General features: G+C 43.3%; 1 long non-coding RNA gene across 1 annotated transcript; it reads right to left on the bottom strand.

Annotated features, from left to right (window-relative positions):
• Positions 1-2,300: 2,300 nt before the first annotated feature.
• LOC119459752 (uncharacterized) lies at positions 2,301-5,893 on the bottom strand. Its single transcript, XR_005193789.2, has 3 exons — positions 5,787-5,893; positions 3,887-3,979; positions 2,301-2,401 (listed from the first exon to the last, which is right to left on the bottom strand). It is a non-coding gene; the product is annotated as an uncharacterized LOC119459752 (long non-coding RNA).
• Positions 5,894-6,947: the final 1,054 nt, after the last annotated feature.

Here is a 6,947-nt window from a genome sequence, read left to right as displayed (position 1 = left end):
CACACTTTCATATCGGCACTTTTATTGAAATATTGAGAATGCTTTTCTCTGCTTGTGATAAGTGCCACATAAGACCTCGTTATTTTCCTTGAATAGCATTCAGGAGGCAGCATCTATACCTTATATTTCTTCCTTCACAATAGTGCAGTAAACATGTTGAGGATACCTACCAGCCCATACTAAAATGCCAGTAGCTTCAGTATGAAATTATTCCACCGAAGAGATTATCCATTTAAAAACCATTTAAAGAAAGTTTCGTTTAAAGGTGACAAAATTTATATCTTAGAAAACCTGTACGAATTCAAATATGTATTTGTATGCAGCTGCTAATACACTGAAACACGATGTTAATAGAATGTTTAAAGGGCCCCTAAACCACCTCACATATTTTTTGAACATTGCAAGTAAACAGGCGCATCGACTTCAGAATGCCGTCACGATCAACGATGCCAAACGCTGCAGCGCTACGCGCCGCGGGCGCGCCACAAAACCAAAAAAAAAAAAAAAATGCCGTCCTCCTTCCAACCCCAGCGGTCGTCATGATGTCAGCAGGGGGAATCTGGTGATGTCAACGGCGGAAACGATGTCCATTGGTCGAACAAGAACTTACGACTTCCGATTTGTCTACTAGCAGGTACGCGCACTCCCTGCTCGTCCTCGCCGTGTTGCTCGCTTGTGCGCGCTTGCACTTAGCCGCAACGCAAGTGCCACATCGCTCGTATTCCAACACAGTCATGCTTAGCGGTCTCATTAGCTGGGCGAACCGAGTGCGACAGTGTTGGCCTTTCCAGACGTGCGCGCAACACAGGGTCTATAGCGGCACGCTTCGCATAACTCACGCCGGCACCGCAGCAACAGCGGGTAGCCGAGAAGCGCCGAGTTCACGTCCACGTTACCGGCACGCTAACTCGCCGCACGCCGTTTGCCATTCGCGGTGTGCCGTTCGACAGCGGTTTTGCTCGCGAGCGACGAGATTTACTTGCCGTACGTAGAGAGGATGAGACCGGGACTCATTTGTGCGGCAGCCTCACCGCCGCTGGTCGCTCGAAGGCGCCGATATTGTCGCTAGGCCTTTTCCGGTTCCCTTCAAAGCTAAAGCGGACGGCGCTTCGAAATGAATTATGAACGCTCACAAGCAGCAATATTTTATTATCGTTGTTATCGCTCTTCGCAACAATTGTACACAAAGAAGAAAAATACGCTGATATTAGCGGCGCTGTCGGCTACGATGCGAGCACAGCCGATCCGGTCATCTCCCGTCGGTAGCCGTGCACTCAGCTGCAGCCGATGTTTTCGTTGCCGGTGGCGGAGGCGCGCAGCTTCGCGGGCGTCGATTGGCCTGTTGGATCGTGCAACGGGCGGGGCGCCGGCCTAACTGTCGTCTACTTTGGACACCTCTCGCGCGCGGCAGACTGGAGGCTATATCGTCGTCCGCATATGTGCCGCTAGCGTGACTAGCGTGGACGCGCCTTAACCGGAAGTAGGCAGTGTTTTGAGAAGCGCGTTGGCGATGACGTATGTCACGTGACATTTGGAGCAACAATCGGCGAGGAGGAGAGACCAGCCGTAGCAAAGGAAAGAGCGAAACGAGCGAGGGCCGTTTTTCGATCATCAAACGCGTGTAACTCCGCTATTACGGCACCATTTCGAAAAATTCTCGCGGCTACGTGTTCGTTGTAGAATCGTGCACAACTTCAACACCACAACTAAATTTCGACCTCTGGGTGGTTTAGGGGCCCTTTAATTTTTTAATTCACTTAGGATAATTTCTCCACACTGCTGGCAAAGAATTCTTTCATGCAGGTACAGCATCATACTGCTTGCAGTTGCCGACCACCGCTACCGATTCTTGTACTTGAACGTGGGGAGCCCGGGTAGATGCCACGACGTTCACGTTTACGGACGGTCAAGATTGAAGACAATGGTGGAGAGTGATCACTTCAACTCTCCGGTGTCCCTTACAAAAAATGTTGTTGGAATTCCATTGGTTTTCCATTGATATTTCGTGCCACCATCAACAAAAAAATTGTGGAATTTTTATTGGTATTTCATTGTAGATTTGTTGAGTAGTCATGGAAAAGTGGCCACCTTGAATCCATTGAAAATCTGTTGTAGTATTATTGTGTTGTTTTTCCATTGGTTCGTTATTGTATATTGATTGGATTTAGATCGAGCTGAATTTTCATTGTATTTTCATTGTACTGGGATATATCTCACTAAGGTCTAAAGTAGCAAGATTTGGCTCACTGAGGCTGAATATTAACTGCAGCCAACAGGAAAACAAAAAAGGCACATGAAAAGGCATTTTTATATAGTGATTTTATTTCCCTTGTGAGGGGAGAGAATAGGCTTTCTTTTATATAAGAAACACTTGCGCCTGGAAACTTCGTGCTGGCATATTCTGAAAAAAAAGATGTAATCAGTAAGATACCCAACATGTACTATCATCAATAGCAGTGAAAGATTATGCTTAAAGCCGTAAAAGTAAGCAAGTTATATTAGTGCTTAAAGCTTTTGTGGTTTAATGCAGGTGAAATTGTTCTGCCTAAGGTATAACAACAGTATAACGAGCCATGGCAAATGTGGTCTCTGCTGCGACACAGGATCGTCAATGAACTTCTATGCAGTGAACTATGAAATAAGTGCATATATGCAACAAGTGAACTTCTATGCAGATTAAACTAGCTTGATGTTCTTATCATGCACGAGAACAGACCTAATATTTTTGTGTTCTTGCCTAAATGCTTATCACAAATTACAACTTTAAAATTAAGATATGGTCACTATGTCAACACAAGGCTTGCAAAGCATATTTGAGAATATTGCGTCTGTTTGCAATGCACTACTTCCTGTATAGCTCTTTTTATGACTAAGTGAAAGACCTCAAATCTTCATAAGGTCCATGAAGCCTGCTGAACTAAATGAACTTCATGCAAAATGTGCCTGTGACACAAACGTGAAGAGGCTCTTCATCTTCGTATGGCTGCTAAGGTCCTGCTAATGGCGAGGCTAGCATTTAGCATTTGTAGGGTTAATGCCACCTTGTGATAGCAATAAGCTATATGTGAGAGCTGAGTGAAGCCGAGAATCTTCTATTAAAAAAGATTTGCAGGTCTTTTAAAAAAACGAGCAACAAAAAAGGTAGCGTGTCGCAAACAGCTAACAATGTTTTGAAATGTGCCATCATAGTCATCTAGAGCACAAATACACCTAGGACTGTGTGTGTGCTAGCGGGTGGGCTATGATGAATTCATAACTCAATCGATCATTTATTTTATCTCTACTTTAATACCCTCTGGTTTCGACAAGATGTGCAGTCGTGCCTTTCGCTTTCATTTCATGCTTCTTGGCTTGATCAAAAATACCTGGATACAACTGCGATTATAGTTCTTTCTTTTTATTGCTCTTTCTTTTGCAATATCCAAACCATATATCTTCGTTCTCGTTTAACTAGGCCCAACAAAGGAAACACTTGCATACACACAAATTGTCTTCTAGGTTTGTCACCCCTACTTGGATTAAGCAACACTAGTAGCCCTACACATTCTCTATTACAAGAAACCTACACCTTCTTGTTTTCTTTCTGTCCTCTTTTTTGAACACTTACAATTCCCTCACCTTACTCTATGCACTGCCTGCATCATTCTTATCTTCCCCCAATGAAGTGGGGGAGCAGAAATCAGGTGCTGGCTTGACTTAAGACAATTCCCTTGCCAAATTGTTGGTCCTAGTGATATTTTTTGTTTAACCATTCTTCCAGCCTTCTTCTTCTTCTGCAAGTTCTGTCTTGTTTGAATTTCTGCAAACATTGTGTGCTAGTAACCGCTTTACGAGATTAGCATTCTACAAATTTATGTATGATGTGACAATGTTACAAGGCTCTCACCAACAACATTGGCATGCTGCGCTTGCATCTTCTTCCAACTTCTTTCGGGGCCTGGGATGCCTCGTGAACTGTTGCACTTGAGTGGCACACATGCTGCATAGATAGTTTTGAATGAAAAAAAATTACCATAGCTATTTTTTCTAGCAGCAAAAGGAACGTAAAAATCAGCAGTATGAGCACATCATAACTTCTTTTTAAGATCCCACAGTATTGAAGGCTAACAGGAACAACATTGTTGCAGTGTTTTTCTTGTCCATAGTCATGGAATTCCTACATAATGCTGCTAGAGGGCCTCAACACCTACACACTCATAAGTATTATGGAGCACGTGCACAGGAACTTTTTACGAGGAAGGGCATGTTCAACTGTGGCTTGTTGTCTTACCACTGTTTATTCTGTGTGTAAGAATATTCACGAACACAGGTAACAGTCTTAAACATTCTTTTTACATTCACACAAAGCATTAACCAGTTGGTATAAGAATGTTTTCTGCTGCTGATGTGTCACGCAAGTTTGCACCAGCAACTGCAATACCCTTTTCTCCAGATGCTGTGGATGCCGCTAGTTAAAGAATTGTATAAACGCAATATTGTGCAAGCTACACAACGAAATGCCCTCAAGTATAAAAGATGTAAATAAGCACTTGATGCTTATTTAAGTAAGTGTATGTTGGTACCAGCTACTGTGTTAACACTGTTTTTATGTGACTGAATGAATCAGTTGAACTTTTTATTGTTCACGGCATATGTTTTAGATATAGTGAAATACCAAAAACCAATTTATTTTACCGACAGCTTTTCGCAGAACATTTAAAGAACTTCAAAAGAAATGTCTGACAATATAACATCGGCTAAAGGCACTTTTCTGCGCCGAGTACATAAAAGTCGCAATTCTTGTCAGTCCTCCGACTTGCATATTTTCTCTCTCTGGCTTGCATACTTTCACAGATATTATTTTCTATTTTCTTTTGCGCGAAGGAATATACTTATAGTAACACCTGGCTAGCGTGTTTTTTCTATCATACGCCACGAGTAAAATATTGGTTTTCAAATTATTAACAGTATAGAACAATAATTTCGTAGAAATAGTTTTGCAACATGAAAAAGATATCCAAGGATGGGAGGGAAACTGGTGGCGTCGATCCCATGCGCTGTGAGCATTTATTTTCTTTTTTTACAATACGATAGCATTCCATTCGCGAACGATCAAACTGACAGTTTTTTTAGACATGACGCGTATCGTTCATGACATTTCTGCAAGATTATTTTATAACGATACAACAAAAAGACGAACAGCGAGTTCGATGTTTACATAAACGGATGTGGCATGGCCCCGCTGTAATAGTACCACTTAAAAAACATGGTCATACATTATGTTCATCAATCACATTCTGGGATTTTACGAGCCAAAACCATAATATCATTATAAGCCACACCGCAGTGTATGGCTCTGAATTAAATTTAACCACCTGGGAATCTTTAAAGAGCACCTATATCTAAGCACGAGCGTTTCTGCATTTCGCCCAATCGAAATCCGGCTGCCGCGGCCGGAGCTGAACCCGCGACCTTGCAGCGCAGCAGGTAGGGACGAGCATGAGAACACATAAACAAGCGCCCCTGTTAAAGTGGTTTGTTGCAGTTCAGTATTTAGGTGGTCTGATTGCGACAAACTTGCTTAAACTGCAGTTCAGATAAATCGGCCTGGCTGCTAAATGCTCAGCTTAAACGGACGACATGCCCACACCTTGGCGCTCCATCGGCTGAAGGCGAAATGCAACACGCCACACGCACACCGGACCGGCCCCGCACAAAATTCTTTGACACTGGCGCCATGAACCAGGCGTGAAACATACATTCAGCTAGGAAATCAGTTATACACACAACACGAGACAAGTGCTTACCGCAGTCAAAGTATCGTTGGTCAGTCAGCGCTCCTTTCTTCGTGCCCGCGTCCACGCAGCCGAGTCGGTAGCATACCTCCGCGTCAGCCAATGCACGGACGGTATATAGATACATCCTGCTTTTCGTCTTGTACGCACTTGACAAAATGTTCCTTATCGCGCAGCAGCAGATGACAACACACACTCACGTGCTTAGAGCTCACGACACACACGTGGCGCACACGCCAACCAAGAAAAAAAAAATGAGAAATGGCGACAAAAACAAACGCAAAAAAAAAAAATGATATACCAATGTTGCTTGTTAACTTTTTTAGTTTTCGCTAGGTTTGGTAAAAACATCGAACATCATTTTTTTTTCGAAAAACTTCAGTATTTTATTATGTGTCGTCAGCTATACAGAGAGTGTAATAAAATAAAATACCTCCTTGTGCAAATGACTATTGGCTGCGTTAAAACAATCATTTAGTGTTGAGGACAACACTTAGGCAAAGCCTTCGAGATCACCTCAGCGCAACAGATCTCAAAGGCCACACTTCGATCAATTTGGTCACAAAGCAACCGATCGCAAATGATCGCGAATCACCACTGTTCTGGCTCATTCGCTAAGAGCTTGATTTCTCAGTCGCGCGAACGCAGTGGCAAAGCTGGTTAACTAACCAATGCGCTGAAGATAATGTTACGCGGCGATGACGGCGCGAGCAGACGTGAACGGCATCAATCGCGAAATGTTTTGTTGATGCGATTGGGCAGGTCGCGCTTGCTGCTGTGAACATGAGTCTCCATGAGTCGAGTCGCCATTTACAGATGTTGTAAATCTTGAATAAACCAAGCAGGCTAGGTGACATATGTCTCCGCCCTGTTTCAAAGGTTTTTGATGCCGATAAATATAATAATAATCATCATCATCATCATTGTGGCTGGTCGCACGACCTCTGCCAACTGTCGGTGGGAATCGCACTGCATTTTGTTGCATGTCTTGCCGTAAAGTAATAGTGAAAGTTTACTCGAGGTCGCCAAACCACTGGCTCTGTATCCGCGTGATAGCTTGCGATGCCACGTAATAGACATTTTAGTAGACACCAGTGGGATCCATACATCGACGTATGATGGGTTCGAAACACAAGTTCAAAAAACAGTCATCTGTTAGTATTCTGTCTGCTT

This window comes from Dermacentor silvarum, chromosome 7 (assembly GCF_013339745.2).
Source record: "Dermacentor silvarum isolate Dsil-2018 chromosome 7, BIME_Dsil_1.4, whole genome shotgun sequence".
Lineage (NCBI taxonomy): Eukaryota > Metazoa > Arthropoda > Arachnida > Ixodida > Ixodidae > Dermacentor > Dermacentor silvarum.
This window is presented reverse-complemented; position numbering and strand designations above follow the sequence as displayed.